The sequence below is a fragment of the Heptranchias perlo genome, chromosome 20, assembly GCF_035084215.1.
Source record: "Heptranchias perlo isolate sHepPer1 chromosome 20, sHepPer1.hap1, whole genome shotgun sequence".
Taxonomy (NCBI): Eukaryota; Metazoa; Chordata; class Chondrichthyes; order Hexanchiformes; family Hexanchidae; genus Heptranchias; species Heptranchias perlo.
The window spans coordinates 13,667,301-13,691,536 of record NC_090344.1 but is presented as its reverse complement, the minus strand read 5'-3'; the positions used below and the strand labels follow the sequence as shown (position 1 = coordinate 13,691,536).

General features: G+C 44.1%; 2 non-coding genes across 2 annotated transcripts; one reads left to right on the top strand and one right to left on the bottom strand.

Annotated features, from left to right (window-relative positions):
• Positions 1-14,738: 14,738 nt before the first annotated feature.
• trnak-uuu (transfer RNA lysine (anticodon UUU)) lies at positions 14,739-14,824 on the bottom strand. The gene is given in 2 exon segments: positions 14,739-14,774; positions 14,788-14,824. It is a non-coding gene; the product is annotated as a tRNA-Lys (tRNA).
• Positions 14,825-21,124: 6,300 nt separating this feature from the next.
• On the top strand, positions 21,125-21,196 carry trnaw-cca (transfer RNA tryptophan (anticodon CCA)). Its single transcript has one exon. It is a non-coding gene; the product is annotated as a tRNA-Trp (tRNA).
• The last annotated feature ends 3,040 nt before the right edge of the window (positions 21,197-24,236 follow it).

Sequence of the window (24,236 nt, the reverse complement as noted above, 5' to 3'; positions counted from 1 at the left end):
AACTTTTTTACCCAGAGGGTGGTGGGTGTATGGAATTCACTGCCCGAATTGGTGGTACAGGCAGGGACCCTCAACTCATTTAAAAAGTACCTGGACCTGCACCTAAAGTGCTGTAAGCTGCAGGTCTACGGACTGGGTGCTGGAAGGTGGGATTAGAATGGGCACCTCATTGTTCTTCGAGCCGGCGCGGACACGATGGGCCGAATGGCCCTCTTCTGTGCTGTATTTATTCTATGTTTCTATGGTTCTATGAGCTGAGGGCACAGATAGACACATGGCGGCATGATATCATTGCTTTAATGGAAACCTGGGTGAAAGAGGGGGATAATTGGCAGCTCAATATTGGATTGTTTCGCAGGCTATTGAGTTTTCAGGCAGGATAGAGTGGGTGATAAAATGGATGGTGGTAGCATTATTGGTTAAAGAGTCAATTACAGTTGTGAGGAGGGGTGATATGCTAAATGGATCATCAATTGAGGCCATATGGGTTGATTTAAGAAATAAAAAAGGGGCTGTCACACTACTAGGCGTGTACTATCGACCCCCGAATAGCAAAAGAGAGATAGAAGAACAAATATGTCGGCAAATTTCTGAGTGCAAAAACAAGAGGGCAATAATAGTCGGGGACTTCAACTATCCTAACATCAACTGGGATTCAAACAGCGTGAGGGGCACAGAGGGCGCAAAATTCTTGATCGGTGTCCAGGAGAACTTTTTGAGCCAGTACGTGACAAGCCCAACAAGAGGGGATGCAATTCTAGATTTAGTCTAGATGGGAAATGAAGATGGACAAGTGGGTGAAGTGACAGTGGGTGACTATATTGGGGATAGTGACCATAATTCAGGTAGTTTTAGCATTATTATGGAAAAGGACAAAGTTAAATCAGGAGTAAACGTTTTAAATTTGGGGAAGGCAAATTTTACAGCTCTAAGAGGTGATTTGGCAGAAGTGGACTGGACACAACTACTTGAAGAGAAATCAGTGGCAAGCCAGTGGGAGGCACTAAAAAGTGAAATTCTATGGGTGCAATGCAGACACGTCCCCTCAAAGAAAAGGGTGACACTGCCAAATTTAGAGCCCCCTGGTTGTCTAGAAGTATACAGGGCAAGATAAAGCAGAAAAAGAAAGCATATGACTGTCACAGAAAACAAAATACTACAGAAAGCCTAGGGGAGTATGGAAAGTACAGGGATGACGTAAAAAAGGAAATAAGGAAAGCAAAGGGAGGGCATGAAAAAATATTAGCTGGTAAGATTAAAGAAAACCCAAAGATGTTTTATCAGTACATTAAGAACAAGAGGATAGCGAAGGAAAAGGTGGGACCTATCAGGGATGATAAGGGTAACTTGTGTGTAGAAGCAGAGGATGTGGGTAGGGATTTAAATGAATATTTTGTCTCCGTATTCACAAAGGAACAGGATGATCTGGACGTAGTAGTTGAAGAGGAGAGTTGTGAAATATTGGATAAGGTAAACATAACGAGAGAGGAAGTACTAGAGGGACTGGAATCCTTGAAAGTTGATAAGTCACCAGGGCCGGATGGATTGTTTCCTCGGCTATTGAAGGAAGCCAGGGAGGAAATAGCGGATGCTCTGAGGATCATTTTCCAATCCTCACTAGATACAGGGGAGATACCGGAGGACTGGAAGACTGCAAACGTAGTACCATGGTTTAAAAATGATACGAGGGAAAGGCAGAACAATTATTGGCCGGTCAGTCTTACCTCGGTGGTGGGCAAACTATTCGAATCAATACTGAGAGATGGGATAAACTGTCACTTGGAAAGGCATGGTTTAATCAGGGATAGTCAGCATGGATTTGTTCAGGGAAGGTTATGCCTTACAAATCTGATTGAATTCTTTGAGGAAGTGACAAGGAGGATTGATGAGGGTAGTGCTGTTGGATGTTGTCTACATGGATTGTAGTAAGGCATTTGACAAGGTCCCACGTGGCAGACTGGTCAGAAAGGTAAAAACCCATTGGATACAGGGAAATGTGGTGAATTAGATCCAAAATTGGCTCAGTAACAGGAAACAAAGCTTATAATTCGATGGATGTCTTTGCGAATGGAAGTCCATTTCCAGTGGTGTGCCGCAGGGCACAGTGTTGGGTCCCTTGCTGTTTGTGGTATACATTAATGATTTGGACTTGAATGTAGGGGGCATGATTAGCAAATTGCAGACGACACACAAATTGACCGTGTAGCTGATAGTGAAGAGGATAGCTGCAGACTCCAAGAAGATATGAATGGGTGAGTGGAATGGGCGGAAAAGTGGCAAATGCAGTTCAACCCGGAGAAGTGTGAGATAATGCACTTCGGGAGGGCAAACAGTAAAAGGGAATACGCAGTAAACGGGAATATATTGAGAGGGGGAGAGGAAGTGAGATACCATGGAGTGCATGTGCACAGGTCCCTGAATGCGGCAGTACAGGTAGATAAGGTTGTGAAGAAGGCATATGGAATGCTCTCCGTTATCAGCCAAGGTATAGAATACATAAGCAGGGATGTAATGATGGAATTGTATAAAATGCTGGTAAGGCCACAGCTGGAATATTGTGAGAAGTTCTGGTCACCACATTACAGGAAGGATGTAATTGCTCTGGAGAGAGTGCAGGGAAGATTTAGAAGAATGTTGCCAGGGTTTGTAAATTGCAGCTATGAGGAGAGATTGGATAGGCTGGGGTTGTTTTTCTTGGAGCAAAGGAGGCTGAGGGGAGACTTGATTGAGTTTTACAAAATGATGAGGGGACTGGATTGAGTCGACAGGAAGTATCTGTTTCCCCTAGTGGAGAGGTCAAGAACTAGAGGACATAGATTTAAGATGATTGGCAGAAGGATTAGAGGGGACATGAGGAAAAACTTTTTTACCCAGAGGGTGGTGGGTGTTTGGAATTCCCTGCCTGAATTGGTGGTAGAGGCAGGGACCCTCAACTCTTTTAAAAAGTACCTGTACCTGCACCGAAAGTGCTGTAAGCTACAGGGCTATGGACCAGGTGCTGGAAGGTGGGATTAGAATGGGCAACTGGTTGTTCTTCGAGCCGACGCGGACACGATGGGCCGAATGGCCCCCTTCTGTGCTGTATCTTTTCCATGGTTCTCTGGTTACCCTATATCCAGTAATACCAGGTTTTGGCTGTTGTCAGAAATAGTCCCTTCGTGGTCGTCAATTGTAGGATTTAAACCACTATTTTCAGGATTATAATCTAATCCAATCTAAGGACTGGTTCCTGACAACAGCAAGATCACCACTGGTACTGGTATTGTGGATGAAGGCAAAACAGATTTATTAAGCACATCACAATTAGTACAAAAAAGGTGATACTTAAAAAAGAGAAAAAGTCACAGTCTGTTCCTTGAAACCTCGGAAGTATCCCTCCAAGTGACTACGGTGCGGTCTCTCTCTCTCTCTCGCTGTGATCTGTTGACTGAAGAGTTATCTTCTTCCTTGCCAGAATCTTGTGCGCCTTCCTCAGATTTTGAGGTCTCTTCTTATCCCCATTTTCAGTCAATGTGGCAGTTCACTATCACATCCACATCTCTCAGCCTCACCATTATTCATGTCTCTCAACCTTCAGAAGTTACATTCCAAGCATAACTCCCGGTATCATCCGTGTCTTGTTGTTACAGAATTAACAGTACCTTATCTTAGAGTTTACATTGCCAGCCTTCACAGAACCGTTTGTATAAACAGACTTCTATTCACTAGCTTGTGGAGGCTCGAGATAGAGAGGCCTAAGCCTGCGTGACTCCTTGATTTAATTAACCTTCAGTCCCTTTATCGACATGTCTTTTAGACATTATGCTATTCCAGCACATCCTCCCTTAGTGCCTCTGATTTACCCACAGTCTGTTCATTCCCACTTTAATGTTATCAGCATTCTATTAGTTTTAACTGCAAACTTGACTATAATAACCATCATGCATCCTTCTCGGCCCACCAGCACTTTCTTATTGAATACACGTTACATGGTTCATACTATATTAATACACAGTACAGTTTACATTAAAAGACACACAGATTCATGGTACATTTCATTCTACTTCTCCTATTGATTATAATTATACTAAATTATATCTGTTAATGGGTTAATCCTTACACATTGTTCTTGTTCTTCCTGACTCGAAACACCGTTGTACAGGAGCCTTCTGTTCCGTTCCGAGGAGCCCTGAACCATAAAAGGGAGCGGCTGGGACACATTTCTTACACGCCTCAAGATTAACCCGCACGGCGACTTTGCTGTCAGGGAAGAGAGACGAGAAAGACCAAAGTGCCATTTGCCCCTCTCAGTGTGGCCCTGAAGGACTGTCTCCAGGCTGAAGTTCTGTTCCCACCGGACGATCCTCCCCCCAGATTGTCCTTTCTGAGCTCCAGTCAGGTGATGCTAAACACTCAGGTGGGAAAGACCAAAATCTACAAGGTATTTGAAACTAAGCTGATTTATTTAACATGTATCAAGAAAATTAAACTCCAGCCCAGTTATAGGGGTTATTAACATCAGCAGAAACAAACCCCAACTGTCAGAATGAACATGGTTCAGTCCTGGATGTGATTAACAGCAGAATCCAACCCCTGCAGTCATATGTGAACTCGTTGGTGTCTCAGCACGTGTGATGACTGAGTGAATCCCTTCCCACACACGGAGCAGGTGAACAGTCTCTCCCCAATGGGCATGTGTTGATGTGTCAGCAGTTCATTTCTGCTTTTAAAGCTCTTCTCACAGTCAGTGAATTAAAAGGTCACTCAATAGTGTGAACAAGTTGATGTCTCAGAAGATGAGATGAATTAGTGAATCCCTTCCCACACACGGAGCAGGTGAACAGTCTCTCCCCAGTGTGAGTTTGTTGGTGTTTCAGGAGATCATTTGTGCTTTTAAAGCCCTTCTCACAGTCAGAACATTTAAAAAGTCTCTCCCCAGGGTGAGTACGTTGGTGTGTCAGCAGATTCCTTTTGCTTTTAAACCTCATCTCACAGTCAGAACATTTAAAAGGTCTCTTATCAGTGTGAACTCGCTGGTGTCTCAGCAGGGTGTATGAACGATTAAATCTCTTCTTACACACAGAGCAGGAGAATGGCCTCTCCCCAGTGTGAGTGCGTTGGTGTGTCAGCAGATTAATTTTGCTTTTAAACCTCTTCTCACAGACGGAACATTTAAAAGGTGTCTCATCTGAGTGAAGTCGCTGGTGTATCAGCAGGTTGGATGACTGAGTGAATCTCTTCCCACACACAGAGCAGGAGAACGGCCTCTCCCCAGTGTGAACTCGCTGGTGTCTCAACAGGTGGGATGACCGAGTAAATCTCTTCTTACACACGGAGCAGGAGAACGGCCTCTCCCCAGTGTGAGTGCGTTTGTGCGTCAGCAGATTAATTTTGCTTTTAAACCTCTTCTCACAGTCAGAACATTTAAAAGGTCTCTCATCGGAGTGAAGTCGCTGGTGTATCAGCAGGTTGGATGACTGAGAGAATCTCTTCCCACACACAGAGCAGGAGAACGGCCTCTCCCCAGTGTGAACTCGCTGGTGTGCCATCAGGTGGGATGAACGAATAAATCTCTTCTTACACAAGGAACAGGAGAACGGCCTCTCCCCAGTGTGAGCGCTTTGATGTCTCAGCAGATTAATTTTGCTTTTAAAGCTCCTCTCACAGTCAGAACATTTAAAAGGTCTCTCATCAGTGTGAACTCGCTGGTGTCTCAGCAGGTTGGATGACTGAGTGAATCTCTTCTTACACACGGATCAGGTGAATGGCCTCTCCCCAGTGTGACTGTGTCGATGAGTTTCCAGCTCTGACGGGTAATTGAATCCCTTCCCACAGTCCCCACATTTCCACGGTTTCTCCGTGGTCCGGGTGTCCTTGTGTCTCTCCAGGTTGGACGATCAGTCGAAGCCTCATCCACACACAGAACACGTGTACGGTTTCTCCCCGCTGTGAATGGTGTGGTGATTTTTCAGGCTGTGTCACTGGTTAAAGCTCTTTCCACAGTCAGTGCACTGGAACACTCTCACTCGGTGCTTTTCCACTCACACTGATGCTTGAAATCTTCTCCCACAGACAGAACAGAGGCCGTTGATATTCAGGTCCTGATGAATCGAGTGACTGTCAGATTTGACGTGATCTTTGGTTTGAGTTTCCCTCTGCAAATCCTCCCCTTCTCATACCCTGTAAAAGGTTATAAAAGTTATCACTGTAAGTAGAGGATACAAATTCAGAACAGACAATTCTAGTTTCGATGGAACATTCTTTCCTCTCTTTTTCCTACAAAGATGTAAATCCCCGTCCCACACACTGTGGTGAAATCCAAACCCATCGCATCACCTTTCAGTGTCCCAAAACCATGAGCAAAAGGGTGAGAGAGCGTGAGAGAGTGAATGTGACAGTGGGTGAATGTGGGAATGTGAGAGTGAGCGTGAGAGAGTGAATGTGACAGAGGGTGAATGTGAATGTGAGAGAGTGAATGTGAGAGGGTGAATGTGAGAGGGTGAATGTGAGAGAGTGAATGTGAGAGAGTGAATATGAGAGAGCGAATGTGAGTACAGCAGTGGGCTCGGTGTGGAGAATGAAGTGGGGCAGGTGGAGCATGTTTCAGTGGGGCAGCAGTGATCATAATCTCATTAGGGTTAGAATAGTTACGGAAAAGGACAAGGAACAATCAAATGTGAAAATACTTAACTGGAGGAGGGCTAATTCCAGTGAGTTAAAAAGGGATCTTGTCCAGGTGGATTGGAATCAAAAATTGGCAACAAAACAGTAATTGAACAATGGGAGGCCTTGAAGGAGGAGTTGCTTTGGGTACAGAGTAGACCGATTCCCACGAGGAGGAAAGGAACGGCCTCCAAAGCTCGAGATCCCTGGATGCAGAGATCACCATTTCTCCTTCATTTAAAGACGCTCCCTGACCGATCACCATTTCTCCTTCATTTACAGACGCTCCCTGACCGATCACTATTTCTCCTTCATTTACAGACGCTCCCTGAGAATTCCCAGTTTACACCGCGCATGCGCGGGGCCGCGGCCTTTTGTTGAGAGTTGGTCCGGAGCGAAACGGGAGAAACCGGAAACCGGCGGGTAGTGAGGGGGGGATAATGTTCACTGTTTTATATTCGGGTCTGGGGCCGCACTTGGGGTTTGTGAAGCCTGAGCCTGGGCCTGAGCCCGGACCCGGGCCCCGGGGTTTAATGATCCTCTTGCTCCGATCCTCTCACCTGCACCGAACGCGCTCCTCCCGCAGCCTCGACTGACCGCGCATGCTCAGGACACACTGCCCGATAATGAGTCATACTGCGCCTGCGCACTGTGCTCCACTGATTCAGATAGGGCACAATCTGTACCGCGCAGCATGCTGGGTGATGCAGCCGCCATTGATGGTCTTGATATCTGGCCGAAAAGGGAATCGATTGGAAGCAGGGAGAGCGCGTTTGGACCAAGGATCAGAAAATAAACTGAAACTCCAGCCCTTCGTGCCATTTTAACCGGCAAAAACACACAGCGTTGACGCGCCCACCCTCCCCACACTTTGGTGAACTCCAGAAAATATTTTTTTCGGTAACTTTTATCAAATTTGTTTTATTAAATATTGCAACTGACGGGTTCAATTAAGGTTTATTTTCCAACTGCACCTCAGGACCGCCAGTCTCACCATTAACCCCGTCATGGTGGTAAATTTATAGGAATTTCCAATAACTAGTGGGGTGCCGCAGGGATCAGTGCTGGGGCCTCAACTATTTCCAATATGTATCAATGACTTGGATGAAGGAACAAAGTGTCTTGTGGCCAAATTTGCTGATGATACAAAGATAGGTGGAAAAGCAAGTTGCGATGAGGACACAAAGTGTCTGCGAAGGGCTGCTGACAGGTTAAGCGAATGGGCAAAAATTTGGCAGATGGAATATAATGTGGGAAAATGTGAATTCATCCACTTTGGGAGGAAAAAATAAAAAAGCAAAATATTATTTGAATGGAGAAATACTCCAAAATGTTGCGGTACAGAGGGATCTGGTGGTCCTCTTGCATGAAACACAAAAAGTCAACATATAGGTGCAGCAGGTAATCCGGAAGGCAAACAGAATATTGGCGTTTTTTTCGAGGGGGTTGGAGTATAAAAGCAGGGAAGTCATGCTACAAGTGTACAGGGTGCTGCTGAGACCACATCTGGAGTACCGCGTACAATTCTGGTGCCCTTATTTAAGGAAGGACATACTTGCATTGGAGGCAGTTCAGAGAAGGTTCACTCGGTTGATTCCGGATATGGAAGGGTTGTCTCATGAGGAAAGATTGAACAGGCTGGGTCTATACTCAGTGGAGTTTAGAAGAAGGAGAGGAGATCTTATTGAAACATACAAGATTCTGATGGGACTCGATAGGGTAGATGCTGAGAGGATGTTACCCCTCATGAGGGAATCTAAAACTAGGGGACATAGTCTCAGAATAAGGTGTCGCCCGTTTAAGACAGAAATTCCTTCTCCCAGAGGGCCGTGAATCTTTGCAATTCTTTACCCAATGAAATGTGGAGGCTGAGTCATTGAATACATTCAAGGCTAAGTTAGACAAATTTTTGATCAGCAAGGGATTTAAAGGATATGGGGAAAGGGCGGGAAAGTGGAGTTGAGGTAAAAATCAGATCAGCCATGATCTCATTGAAAGGCTGAGCAGGCTCGAGGGGCCGAATGACCTATTCCTGCTTCTATCTCTAAGGTCTTATGGTAAATTGACTGGAGGGATGAGCGGACAGTTGGTCCTCCAACCAATCGGAGTGTGTGAGGGTTGGTGTTGCGGCACCGAATGGGCGGGTCTAAGCCCAGATGTCCGTCATTGTCTGAAGCATCATTTTTAAAAATTAATTTATCTTAAGCTCCAGGAGAAAACTTGACCTTTCTGTTGTGGCTTGAAACAGATGAAACCAGATGAGGTGGAGCAAACATTTCAACATTTGTTAGAAAAACACATTAATTAAGAACAGCCATCATGGATTATTTTAGATAACTCAAGCTCATTGATAAAGGGAATGTTGTGTAGATGGATTGTGAAAAGGTGTTTGATAAGATGCCGGACAAGAGGCTTGTTGATAAAAATGAGACTCACGGTATTAAAATGAATGAGGCAGTGTTGGTAGGAAGTTGTGTGAAGGGCAGAAAACAGAGAGTAGTTGTTAATGGATGTTCTTCAGACAGGACAGATATAAACAGTGGTGTCCCCCAGGGTCAGTGTTGGGACCATTGCTCTTCTCAATATAGAGAATGATCTGAGCTAGGGTATGTGGGACACAAGGTGAAAATCTCTAGATGACGCCAAAATTGGCAGCGTGGGGAACTGTGAAGAGGAGTCAGTGACTTCATTGTGACGTCCACAGGTTCGGAATCAGGCAGGTGAAGTTTAATGGAGAGAAATGTGACGTCATACATTTTGAGAGGAAGAAAAATGAGATTAAATGTAAACTAAATGGTCACAGTTTTAAAGTAGAGGAGCAGAGAGACTTAGGGATGGAAGGTTCTAACTAATGCATTGTCTTATTAATTAACACGTCTGAGAGTCAGCAACTTTAATTCCTTATTAAGAAATATATGAGCAAATTCTCTTCCATCTGCCGTACCAGAGTAAACATGCAAGTCCCCCTGTACACGAGATGATCCCGCTGGATGGAACCTCAGGCACCCTGAGCTTGATCTCCAGTGTCTCCAGTCCCGACTGCCCCTTACATCAGTATCCCGTCACTTTTATACACTGTAGTGACCCACCCCTGTCACTGGAGCTGGAATTTCCATAGTCTGCAGTTTACAAGAACACATTGCTTGGTTCCCAGCAGTTATTTTTCTTCAGAAGCGTCCCCATGACCCCTGAACTACCCTGCTTACTGTTAATTAGAATCATGGAATCAAAGGAATTTACGGCACAGAAAGAGGCCATCGTGTCTGTGCCAGCCGAAAAAGAGATATCCAGCTGAATCCCACTTTCCAGCTCTTGGTCTGTCGCCTTATAGTTTACAGCACTTCAAATACATACCGACGTACTCTTTAAATGCGATGAGGGTGTCCGCCTCTACCATCCTTTCAGGCAGTGAGTTGCAGACCCCACAACCCTTGGGCGAAAGAATTTCTCCTCAGCTCCCCACGAATCCTCCGACCAATCACTTTAAATCTATGCCCCTGGTTATTATCCTCTCTGTGAAGGGAAATGGGTCCTTCCAATCCACACTCGGCCCCTCATAATTTTGTACAACTCAATTAAATCTGCATTCAGCCTCTTCTGTTCCAAAGAAAACATCCCCAGCCTATCCATTCTTTCCGCTTGGCTAAAATTCTACAGTCCAGGCAACATCCTTGTAAATCTTTCTTGCCTTGTATAAAATGTCTGCTATTTGAAAGTCGTGACATTGATCAAAGTCCGCGTTCCTTTTTCTTGCCATTTCTGTCAAGATTTGGAAAAGATTTAAATGTTGCCGACTTTAACTGTAGCTCACAGTGTCTGAACAGTTACTGTTATCATTGGCGTTTTATGTATCTTCTTGTGCTCCGTCTCCTTAACAAAACAAGCTGATCACAGCAATGTTTTCATCAAATGGAATCCCAGTGTTAAAAAATGCACAATTTCAGAGCGAAGCAACATATGCAAGATTGGTGGGAGATGCGACTGGAGATAATGGGCCTGGGGCAGTGAGAACATCTATTGAGCATTAAGATATTCAGTATCCGAAGAAGCTGGGAGATGAGGTCGTTGTGTCTATTTATCCAGGTATCTGCAAAATCCATCGTCTCTCAATGCCCAGCATCATTCTTCCCCTCTCCTGCTTTCCAGTTAAGGTTTTTTTCTCGTTCAGTCGCATTATTTGCTTTGAACATCTATTTCACCGGCATCTGGTGGAGCAGAGGAAACTGGAGATAAAGTAGTGACAGAAACAGAAGGAGATGGCAGGTGATGGCAGAATCTTGTTTGTGCCAGTTGCTTCAAGTGAGACATGACAGCCCTGCGTTACCTTGCACCTTTCCCAGGAGCTGCACTGATTCGGTGCGTGTGTTTTGGAAATGGAAACAGTTACACCAGCAGCTTGTGGTAATATTTCCCCTCACTGTCCATTTCATGTACCTGCCAACCCGCACTTGGTGCTGTCGTTGTCTGAACAAGTCTTTCATGTTCTAACAGTAAATTCCATTTTGTGCGAGCAACTTGTCTGGGGCGAAAGTGCCTTGAGTTTCAAAGGAACAAGTCGGAAAGGCAGCGTTGGTCTGCTTGCTTGAATGAAAATTGCAGCAGATTCGCTGGTGGTCGAGTGCTGAGGATTGGGCGCTCTCGCCGCCGCGGCACCATATTTGATTCCCGATCAGGGAACTTGACTTTCCTGGTGTTGTTCAGAATAGCACCAACCAAATTCCCCCGACTGAGCGCAAAGCTCGCTCCTGATCAACATTAGCAATTTCACCGCTCCTGCCTGAAGAGCCAGCAGCCCATAATTCTTCAATTTTACAACCCATAAGAGCGATAAACAATGCACCTTCTTGCCTTCTGTAAAATGCCTCCTGTTCGAAAGTCGTGCTGTTGATCAAAGTCTACATGAAATGTTCTTGCCATTTCTGTCATGATTTGGAAAAGATCTGCTGCCTGACACTTTAAATGTTGAAGAACTTTTAACAGCAGATCACAGTGTCCGAACAGTCACTGTTATCAATAGCCTTTTGTGTATCTTCTTTTACTCCATTTCCGGAACAACACCAGCTGATCACAGCATCGTTTTCTTCAAATTGAATCCCAGTGTGAAAAAATGCATAATTTCAAAGCTAAGCAACGTGTGCAAGATTGGAAGGAGAGTGCGAATGGAGATAATTGGCTTGGATCAGCGATCTCTTGAGCATTAAGACATTCATTATCTGAAAGAAGCACGGAAATGATATTTTTGTCTCGATTTATCAGTGTGGAAAAGAAGCAGGGAGTTGAGATCCGTTTGTCCATTCATCCTGCTATCTACAAAATCCTTCGCCTCTCAATGCCCAGCATCTTTCTTTCCAACTCCTTGCTCTGCAGGGAAGTCTTGGTTTCATTAATTCTCCGTGTTTGCAGCAAACATCTCATTCACCTGGCAGATCTGGCCTTGTCTTCCAGTCATAATACGTGCCATCGTGCTGACATCATGTTAGCAACTCAAGATAAGCTGACTTATGTTGATGGAATGCATTCGAGCCAGTTTTCTAGATCAATATGTCGAGGAACTAACAATGGAACAGGCTATTTTAGATCTAGTATTGTGTAATGAGACTGGATTAATTAGTAATCTGAAAGTAAATGATCCTCGAGGGAAGAATGATCATAATATGATAGAATTTCAGATTGAGTTTGAGAATGATGTCGTTAAGTCCGAAACTAGGGTCTTAAATTTAAACAAAACCAATAACGGAGTTATGAGGGGTGAGTTGGCTGAGATGGTTTGTGAAATTAGATTAAAAATATGATGGTAGATAATCAATGGCGAACATTTAAATAAATAATTCATAATTTCTCAACAAAATTACATTCGCTTGAGGATTAAAAACACCACCGGAAAAGTAGAGAAATTAATGATAGAATTCGGGTAAAAGAGGCTTATATTTTTCCCAAAAAGAGTAGTAAGCCTGAGGATTAGGAGGGTTTTGGAAATCAGCAAAGGATGACCAAGAAATTGCTAAAATGGGAGAATATAGAAAGAGGATAAACCAGCAGGAAATGTAAACATGAATTGTAAGATCTTCCACAAGGGAATTAGGGGTTACAGGGAGCGGGCAGGAAATTGGACATGAATTTAGATTTGAGGTTAGGATCAGATCAGCCATGATCTTATTGAATGGCGGAGCAGGCTCGAGGGGCCGATTGGCCTACTCCTGCTCCTATTTCTTATGTTATTATGTTCTTAAGAATGTTTAAAGGAAGAGATTAGCGTATGTAAACATGGGTCCTTGGAGACAGAGACAGGAGAATTTATATTGGAGAATAAGGAAATGGCAGAGACGTTAAACAAGTATTTTGTATCTGTCGTCACAGTAGAAGACACAAAAATCATACCAGCACTATTGGGGAACCAAAGTTCTAATGAGAGTGAGGAACCTAAAGCAATTAAGATTAGTAATGAAAAAGTACTGGAGGAATTAATGGGACTAAAAGCTGACAAATTCATTGGCCCTGGTGGCCTACATCCAGGGTTTTAAAAGAGGTGGCTGCAGAGATAGTGGATGCATTGGTTTTATCTTCCAGAGTTCCCATGATTCTAGAAAGGTCCCCATGGATTGGAAGGTACCAAAAGTAGCCCCGCTATTCAAGAAAGGAGGGAGAGAGGAAACAGGGAACTACAAGCCATTTAGCCTGACAATAGTAGGAGGGAAAATGTTAGAATCTATTACTAGGGACTTGATAACAGGACACTTAGATAATCATAACATGATTAGGCACATGCAACACGGTTTTGTGAAAGGGAAATCGTGTTTGACAACTCTGTTAGAGGTTATGAGGGTGTCGATAGCAGGGTAGATAAGGGAGAACCAGTGGATATAGAATATTTGGATTTTCAAAAGGTAATCGATAAGGTGCCACACAAAAGTTTGTTAGAGAAGATTAGGGCCCATGGGATAGTGGGTAAGATATCAACATGGATTGAGGATTTGTTGATGTGCATAAAATAGAAAGTCGGAAGAAACAGATCATTTTCGGGTTGGCAGGTTGTAACTAGTGGGGTGCCGTGAATATCAGTGCTTGGGCCTCAGATATTTACAATCGATATTAATGACTTAGATGAGGGGACCGAGCGTAATGTATCCAAGTTTGCTGACGATACAAAACTAGGTGGGAAAGTAAGCTGTGAGGAGGACGCAAAGAGGATGCAAAGTGATACAGACAGGTTAAGTGAGTGGGCGAGAAGTTGGCAGATGAATTATAACGTGGGGAAATGTGAGATTATTCACTTTGGTAGGAAGAATTGAAAAGCAGAATATCTTTTCAAAGGTGAGAGACTGCGAAATGTTGGTATTCAGAGGGATTTGTGTGCTCTTGCACACGGATCACAGAAAGTTAACATGCAGATGCAGCAAGCAATTAGAAAAGCAAATGGTATGTTGCCCTTTATTGTGAGGTGGTTGGAGTACAAAGATAAGGAAGCCTTGCTCTAATTATATGGGGTTTGGTAAGACCGCATCTGGAGTACTGTGTACAGTTTTGATCTCCTTACCTGCGGAACGATACACTTGCCTTAGAGTGGATGCAACAAAGGTTCACTCGATTGATTCCTGGGATGAGAGGGTTGTCTTGTGAGGAGGGATTGAGTGGAATGGGCTATATTCTCTGCAGTTTTCAATAATCAGGTGATCTCATTGAAACATGTAAAATTCTTAGAGGGCTTGACAGGGTAGATGCTAGGATGCTGTTTCCCCTTGCTGGAGAGTCCAGAGCTAATGGTGATAATCTCAAGATAAGGGGCCGGCCATTCAGTACAGAGATGAGGAATAATTTCTTCACTGAGAAGGTTGTGAACTATTGGAATTCTCGACCCCAGAGGGCTGTGGATGCTGAGCCATTGAATAGATTCAAAACTGAGATAGATAGAATGCTGGACACGAAGGAACTCAAAGGATATGGGGACAGGTCAGGAAAGTGGAGTTGAGGTCGAAAATCAGCGATGACCTTATCAAATTGGCGAAGTTGGATCGAGGGACTGGATGGCCAACTCTTGCTCCTTTCGCTGATTTTGCTCCGCTGGAAAAGCAGAACTTGCCAGCTATTTTAAAAGTTTTCGCCTGAACAGGGACTTGAACCCTGGACCCTCAGATCACTACCCGTTCTTAAAAGTCTGATGCTCTACGGACTGAGCTATCCAGGCTCGCTGTTGGATTAGCTTCCATCATACAGATTCATGGTCGGACTCTGAATTATCCCTGTCGATGTCGAATTCGGGAGAGTGTCCCTTTGAAACAAATTTCAGCAACGTGTTGAGGAGAATCCTTGTTTCCGTTGAACATGATGAAAGAAACATGGACAGCGAACTCGTGATTTAGCAATTCTTCTTGTTTGTACAAAATGTCTTGTCATTCGTTAGCAGCAATTAAAAATAACACTTTACCCAATGGCTCCAAAGCTGAACTTGTTCCACACGGGAGCTGGAAAAGGCCTCTCGACATTTCAGCCGATCAACAATTGAAAGCTGAATAATTTCAACCGTCACACCGTGACACCAGGCAGCAGATTTACCTCCCGAATTTTCCCGACACGACACTTCAAACCGATGAAAACCTGCTTCACGGAAAGAAGAATTGTGTTTTTGGTTCTTTCGATTTAAAGTTGTCGTGCCGGCTGCTTTACCATTTCAGTTGTCGCCAATTGCCCACTCTCACTCCTTTTAACAAATAAACTCTCACCTGCTATTGCAAGACGGTCGGCCAGAGGAGCCTCAGTGCCCACATGGGGACATGAAGAAGTCGATGCGTTATGGAACCGGTTTTACCTTGAACTCCAGTCAAAATGTTGAGAAGTTTCAACTACCTTCGACGGCGCTGGAGCTCACAACCCCAGCATTTCTCGAGCATATAATTATTGTGGAAATAACGCGCGCTGACCCATTGCGCCACTGGAACCGCGCACGGTCTGTGTCACCAGTGCTCCCATCAAACAGCTTCATCCTGGGGTTGATAAGGGTCGATTTCAATTATTTGAAATCTCACCACGTGACCCGAAGATTGACCGCAGAATCGAGTTTTTCCTGTAAGTCCTGAATTGAAGGAAAAGGCGCAACAAGCAGGTCGGAGAAATGAAGAGCAGAAAATGTGGATGAAACTTGCACGAGTGAAAATCCCTGTATGTTGGAAGACTCAGTCCCCAGTGGTGGAGAGGATTGGGATTTCAAGCTGTTTCACAGCTCACACACACACCATTGGTTCATTTAATCACCTTCAACAACTCGATTAGATCATCACTTAATCTTCTATACACAATGAAAAACAAACCTTTTCTATGCAACTTGTCCGCATAATGTAAACATTTTAGCCCCGGTATAATTGTGGTGAATCCGCGCTACACCCCCTCCAAGGCCAATATATCCTCCCTGAGGTGTGGTGCCTCGAACTGAATGCAGTACTCGAAATGTGGTCTCAGCAGAGTTTATATAACTGTAACATAACTTCCACCCCTTTGAATTCCAGCTCCCTTAAGATAAAGGCCAAAGTTCCATTAGCCTTTTAAATTATTTTTTGGAACTGCCCACTGACTTTTCATGATTTCTGCACTTGGACCCGTGAACATCTTTCCTCCTCTGCAGTTCCTAGTTTCTCACCAGTTAGAAAATATTCTCATCTATCTTGCTTAGGTCCAAAGTGGATGACCTCACACTTCCCCATATTGAAAGATTGAACAGTCTTCGGCTCATTTCCACGGAAAATAGAAGGCTGAGGGTGACCTGAAATAGGACTTTAAGATTATGCAAGGGTTTGATAGGTCAGAGGTGTTTGCAATTTTGTGGGGAGGAGAACAAAATTGGGGCCATATATATAAGATAGTCACATTTAATCCAATATGGCATTCAAGAGAACCATATTTACAATGAGACTCGCTAGAATGTGCAACTCGCTACCACAAGGAGTAGTTAAGGCGAAAAGCATCGATGCATTTACGGGGAAGCGAGATAAACACATGGAGGAGAAAGGAATATTAGGGTTTGCTCAGTCATTCTTTCCCTAATAACAGATACTGGTAAATTCCCCACAACAGACGTTATACTAATAGGTCTGTAATTTTCTACTTTATCTCTCCTCCCCTTCCTGAATAATGAAGTGACTTTGGAAATTTTTCAATCCACGGAACAATTCCTGAAACAAGAGAGTTTTGAACGATCATGACTTAAGGATGTAAAATTTCCTCACCTATTCCTCTTAGTTCCCTGGGGTGGAGATTTTCTCTATCTTTAGTCGAATTATTTTCTCCAATACCGTTATTTTACTTAGACTGATTTATTTCTGGGCTCGATCAGGTAGGGGTATAATTCTCGATTCGAGGTTCATACCCCGGAGAAGCCATAATTTAGCCCTGGACTTTTGTTCTTGAGCTGCGGTACAAACTTTTGCAAAGTGGGAAAAGAAGTCCCCAAATCACTCCACCTGAATCTCAAGCGCTTTCGGAAGAAGTTCAATTCAAACAATCAGGAACTTAAAGGCATCTCAGTGACCTGCATTTTCATTGAACGAGCTTTATTTGCAGTTGCCTTTCACCTTGAAACCGCTCTGGGCTTTCATCTCACTGAAACTGAGTTTGGCCGCTTTGTATCTGTGAGCATGTCGGTGACGAGGTTCGCTCTGATATGGGTCGCTTTCAATTTTGAAGATCTCGCCAATCTCAGGGGAAGAAAAACGAGAATCGAATTGTCTCTGTAAGTGATGAATTGAAGGGATTGATGCTTCAAGCAGATCTGGAAAATGCACAGTGCGGTCGATCAGGAGTTCCAAATCCATCCTCTCGCCACTCGGTAATCATATAACTGAACTTTACTCTGGCCCAATGTCAGCGCGCTGAAATTGAGTATTTCTCCGGCACGTACCTCTTAACTTCACAGTTGCTGGTTTGAGAGTGAAGACCGGCTCGTTGGATTTTCAGTCCTGCAAGCTTCAACCATTCATTTTAGAAATGTAACCTCTCAGTGGACAGACAGCTGTTATATTGGTCGCTGCAACCTCAAGGTTTAGCTCAGTGAATTGTTGGTTTAGCAGGTGACCTCTTCACTTGTCTCGATGGTGCTATTGGTAAGATTGATTCGAGCACCTATTTTATTTTTCCTGAGGATTCATCGCTTCAAAGTTCCAGGGTTTCAATGTGTGTTTTGTCTGCAAGAAAATGTACCGTGATCATTGCCGGCTGAGCATGGCTGTTAGTCCAACATTTACCCCGTGGACTAAACAAAAACCTTGTGATCGCATAGCAGGCACATGAAACTTATAAAGGAATGGAACATTGGTTTCACGTAAATCACAATTCATCTTGACAGACAAGGTCCCGAAAGGCTAATTCGCTGTGACATGGAGATTTCTGTAGTGAGCGAGACCAGACTGTTTCTATGTTCAGAGAATAAATGTCACACTCTTTATGTTGGAAAAGCAAAACGGGTGGGGATGTTTGTCGTCGCCCGATGCCTTTGTGTTGAATCAGATGCTTCTCGTTGCGTTACTTTCATCTTGATCGCATATTCGGTTAGGGCGTTTCTGTGATAAACGGCGACAATTGCCTGTTATTGATAAATTTAACAACGGCTGCAGCAGATTCCTGGTGTCATAAACACTGAACTTTTAATCGCACTCTTAAGATACAGTCTTTAAAATGGTGAAATCTCATCACATGCAAAGCACAAAAATCAACGATTCCAACCACTCGCTGTGGAAAGAAGTTTTGCTCATGTCACCTTTGGTCCTTTTGCCAATCACCTTAAATGTATGCCCTTTGGTTCATGTCCCTTCCGCCAATGGGAACAGTTTCTCTCTATCTACTCTGTCGAGGCCTTTCATGATTTTGAATATCTCTATCAAATCTCCTCTGAACCTTCTCAGTTCCAAGGAGAACAATCCCAGCTTCTCCAGTCTATCCATGTAATTTAAGTCCCTCATCCCTGGAATCACTCCAGTAAATCTCCTCTGCACCCTCTCAAGGCCTTCACATCCTTCCAAAAATGCGCTGGATACAATATTCGATTTGTTTTATAAAGGTTCATCATGACTTCCTTGTTTTTCTACTCGACGCCCCTCTCTATAACCCCAGGATCCAGTCTGCTTTTTAAGCCGCTTTTTCAAACTGCCCTGCCACTTTCAACGATTTGTGCACATATACCCCCAGATCCCTCTGTTCCTCTCACCCTTTAGAATTGTGCCCTCCAGTTTATATTGCCTCTCCTCATTTTCCCACCGAAATGCATCACCTCGCATTTTTCCGTGTTAAACTGCATCTGCCACGTGTCCGTCCATGCCACCGACGTGTCCATATCCTCTTGAAGCCTATCCACCTCACTGTTCACTATCCTTCCAAGTTTTGTTTCATCTGCAAATTTTGATATTGTACCCTTTACTCCCAAGTCCATGTCATTAATATCTATCAAGAAAAACAGTGGTCCCAGCATCGACCCGTATGGAACACCACTGTACACCTCCCTCCAATCCGAAAAACAACCATTCACCACAACTCTCTGTTTCCTGTCATTTAGCCAGTTCTGTTACCATGTTGCTATTGCTCCCTGTGTTCCACGGGCCGCAATCTTGAGCGCAAGCCTACCACGTGGCACTTTATCAAACGCTTTTTGAAAATCGATATACACCACGTCAACTGCATTGACCTCATCTACCCTCTCTGTTACCTCATCAAACAATTCTATCAAGTTGGGTAAACACGATTTTCCTTTAATAAATATGTGCTGGCATTCCCTAATCAATCCATACTCGTCCAAGTGACTGTTAATTCACTCCCGGATTATCGTTTCCAAAACTTTTCCCATCACCGAGGTTAAACTGACTGACCTATAGTTGCTGGGTTTATCTTTACACACTTTTTTGAACAAGGTTGTAACCTTTGCAATTCTCCAGTCCTCTGGCACCATCCCCATATCTAAGGATGTCTGGAAGATTATGGCCAGTACCTCTGCAATTTCCCCCTTTACTTCCCTCAGCATCCGAGCGTGCATCCCATCCAGACTAGTTGACTTATCTATTTTAAGTACAGCAAGCCTTTCTAGTACTTCTTCTTTCTCATTTTTCAGCCTATCCAGTATCTTAACTATATCTTCCTTTATCGAGAATCTGGCAGCATGTTCTTCCTTGTTAAAGAACAATGCGAAGGACTCATTTAGTACCTCTGCCATGCCAATGTGTAGATCGCCGTTATGATCCCTAATCGTCCCCGCCCCTCCTCTTACTACCCGTTTACTGTTAACATGTCTGTAGAAGACTTGTGGATTCCCTTTTATGTTGTCTGCTCTTCTTATACTCTCTCTTTGCCCCTCTTATTTTTTTTTCACTTCCTCTCTGAACTTTCTATATTATCTCGGTGTTATCAGCTTGACACCTGTCATACGCCTCTTTTTTCCACTTCATCTTACTCTCTATCTCTCTTATTACCCACGGATCTCTGGCATTAGTTGCCCTACCTTTCTCCCTCGTTGGAATGTACCTTCTCTATACCCGAATCATCTTTTTAAAGACAAACCACTGTCCAATTATAGTTTTGCCTGACAATGTTGGATTCCAATTTACCCAGGCCAGATCTGTTCTCATCCCACTGAAATTGGCCCTCCTCCATTTGAGTATTTTTACTAAGAGTGGACAAAGTCCATTTCCATAGCTATTCTAATCCTTATGATACTGATCGCTGCTCACTAAATGCTTCCCCACTGACACTTGCTCCAATTGGCCCGACTGATTCCCTTGAACCAAGTCCAGCAATGCCTCCTTCCTCAGTGGGCCAGAAACGTACTGGTCGAGAAAGTTATCCTGAACACATTTCAAAAATTCCTCCCCTTCTTTGCGCCTTATATTATTGTTATCCCAGTCTATATTAGGATAGTTGAAATCCCCCGTTATCACTACTCTATGGCTTTTGCACTTCTCTGTAATTTCCCTGCACATTTGCACCTCTATATCCGTCCCACCAGCTGGTGGCCTATTGAATACACCCAGTAGTGTAATCGCACCTCTATTGTTCCTTAACTCGAACTCAGTACCCAGGAGAAATTCCCGAGTTCCTGGGCACTTTTTATTGAGCAGAAGTTAGCAGCAAAATGTGTTTGTAGTGGGCAACCTGTAAAACAGAGCTCCAAGTATCGGTTTAAATGAAGTCCTGAACTGACAAAGGGGAGGGCAGATGAGGATTGAATTAAATCCCAATTAATTGAATCTAAGGTTTAAAGAAGTGAATCTGTCAGGAGCGGGATTCCTGATCCTGTGTGTGAGCTGAAACAGGATCGGTACCGTTCTGTAAAGAGAGAGCGGCAGGCGGCTCCCAGACAGGGCTCAGGCCGGGACCGGTAACTCACCACGGGCGGCGGCTGGATTGGAGAGCGGGGCTCTTGCGCTGTTGCTGCTGCTGCTTCCGCCTCTGAGAGTCCCTGTGGCGTTCAATACCGATCTCCCTCCCATGGATCCGGCTCAAACGGTGCTGTATGGACCTCGTGGCGCAACGGTAGCGCGTCTGACTCCAGATCAGAAGGATGCGTGTTCGAATCACGTCGGGGTCATAAACATTTTCACGGCGTTTCAGTGTCTCGCTGACTCTGTTTCACAGCGGATGGTGTGTTCACTATTTGTAAAATAACAATTATCATGGAATCATACAATGGACCGTCCGACCCATCAATCCCGTACCTGCCTTTTGTAAGAGCAATCCAGTTCTTCCCATTCCCGGGCACTTTCCCCGTTGCTCTGCATTTTCCCCATCAAGTGTTTATCCATTCCTTTTTAAAAGCCACGATTGAATCTGCTTCCACCACCCACACAGACAGCGCATCCCAGATTATAACTATTCACTGCTTTAAAAAGTTTTCCCTCATGTTGCCTTTGGTTCTTTTGCCAATCACCTCAATTCTGTGTCCTGTGGTTCCAGACCATTCCGCAAATTAGAAAAGCTCTTCTTTCTTTATTTCATCTGAACCCTTCATGATTTTGAACACTTCGATCAAATCTCCTCTGAATTTTCTCTGCTCGAAGGGGAACAACTCCAGCTCGCGGCAAATGCGGTTAATTCGTTCCAATTCATTTATTTGAGCATTGAACAGACCTTTTAATAGTGACCATTGGACCCTGTTCCGAAGTTACTTATTGGTGCAGAATGCAAAACGTTCCTACATTGGCTGGGAATCGAGCCCGGGTCTCTCATACGGCAAGCGAGAATTCTACCCCTGAACCACCAATGCTCGTACCGAGCGTTCCTGCATGTGTCCATTTGGAATTCTGTCTGCACGAACATGGGGTTGACAGCTGCGATGGCCGAATGGTTGAAACGTTGGGCTCAAAATTCCAATTGGGGTTTTCCAGCGTAGGTTTGAATTCTGTTGGAAGCGCTACTGTTTAAAGATCTCTTCAATGCTCTCCTAGCATGACAGATACATCAGCGTGGCCGATGCTTTCAATTGGATGTTAAAACTTCTCTTGCAAGATCCGGAGACGGAATCTGTAACTTAAATTCTGCTGGTTTGCTAAACCTGACATTTATACACCTTATTTTCTTTGCATTCATCCCTCTATATCTCCCTGTCTCTGGCTCTTCTCTCTCTGCGTTGTCCCCGATGGACTTCTCAGGTTTCCTTGAACGGCGAAGGCTGATGTAACCTGCAACACCAGCAGAGAAGGGTAAAGAAATAAAAGACTGAGACAGTAGGAACAGTAAAGTTGCAAGCCAGCTGCTGCAGCCAATGCCGACACATCAATGTCTCTTCGCTCTCACAGTGAAACAAAACACTAATTTGATTGAAGTATACTTATGGTAGAGTGTATATTATCACAATGCCGAGAAGTTTACGTGTGAGCATTGGAGTTTGAGGGGTAGAATTCTTGCTTGCAGTAATTCTATTCCTGTAAAACTAGCTCCTGAAGTCTAGGATGGAAAGTATCCTGGCTGAGCGGTCGAAGGCGCTGGTTTAAATTTCCAGTTAAATCCCACGATTTGTAAATAGATGAAAATCATAGTTTGCGTCTCCAAAACCGCAGCCTCCCTCCTGTAAACAAGTAATACTAAACATCTTCATCTGCTATTGCAACAGCGTGGTCCGGAGGAACCACATGGCAATTCAAATAAGTTGATACATTTTCGAACACACCAATTGTACCTTCAACTCCGGTCGAAATGTTCACAAGCAAAAGGATTGTTTGATCCAGCTGAGACTCGAATTAACAACCTCGGCATTTCCCCAGAATCTACGGCATAAAAAGAACGCGCACTGACCGATTGTGCCGTTAGAGCCCGGTCACTCTGATCACCTGTCCCACTCTGCTGGAAAGAATCTTAAGGTGAGATGTCCTTACCTGTGGAAACGTGTCCTGTCCCCGTGATGAAACTAATATCTGCACTTTCACTTTCAGCTTCTTTCACATCCTCTTCTCCATCGCTCTACAATCGGGTTTTCTGTGAACAGGTCAAAATGAACATTGCCAAAAATTCTGTCAGTGGTGAAATTTGAACGCAGAAACAACACAGACATTGGATCCAAGCGCTTCTGACCACCAGATCAGGCTTCCATAAAACATGGCCACTGTTTAAAGGTCCGTTTAATGCTCACATAAATGAATTGGAACCAATTGACCGCATTTGCCGCGTGCTGGGATTGTTCCCTTAGAGCAGGGAAGGTTCAGAGGAGATTTGATAGAAGTGTTCAAAGTCATGAAGAGTTTAGATAAAGTAAATAAAGAGAAGCTGTTCCCATTGGCGGAACTGTCGAGAGCCAGAGGACACAGATTTGAGGTGATTGGGAAAAGAACCAAAGGCGACATGAGGAAAATCTTTTTTACGCAGCGAGTAGTTATAATCTGGAATGCGCTGCCTGAAAGGGTGGTGGAAGCAGATTCAATCGTGGCTTTCAAAAAGGAATTTGATAAGTACTTGAAGCGGAAAAAATGCAGGGCTACGAGGAAAGGGCCTAACTGAGTTGCTCTTACATAATGCCAGGAATCTTACAACACCAGGTTATAGTCCAACAAATTTATTTTAAAATCACAAGCTTTCGGAGATTATCTCCTTCGTCAGATGATTGAATGAAAAGGTTCTCAAATCGCATATCTTATACGATGTTGGGACAGCATCACACCAATCAAAAGGTGTCGTTGTTATTCAAACAGGCCAGTCACGGAGAACAGCACGTCCCAGTACACTCGATATACATTGTGTCTTTTACACAGGCAGGCAGAAAGAAACTCAAAATGGCAGAGAGAGAGAGAGAGAGAATCGTCGAGCAGAAGTTGATAGCCAAGTTCCGCACCCATGAGGACGGCCTCAACCGGGATCTTGGGTTCATGTCACGCTACACGTAACCCCACCAGCAAAAAGGGGGAAAAATTTATATGTTTTTTAAAATTCTCTCTCTCTCTCTCTGCCATTTTGAGTTTCTTTCTGCCTGCCTGTGTAAAAGACACAATGTATATCGAGTGTACTGGGACGTGCTGTTCTCCGTGACTGGCCTGTTTGAATAACAACGACACCTTTTGATTGGTGTGATGCTGTCCCAACATCGTATAAGATATGCGATTTGAGAACCTTTTCATTCAATCATCTGACGAAGGAGATAA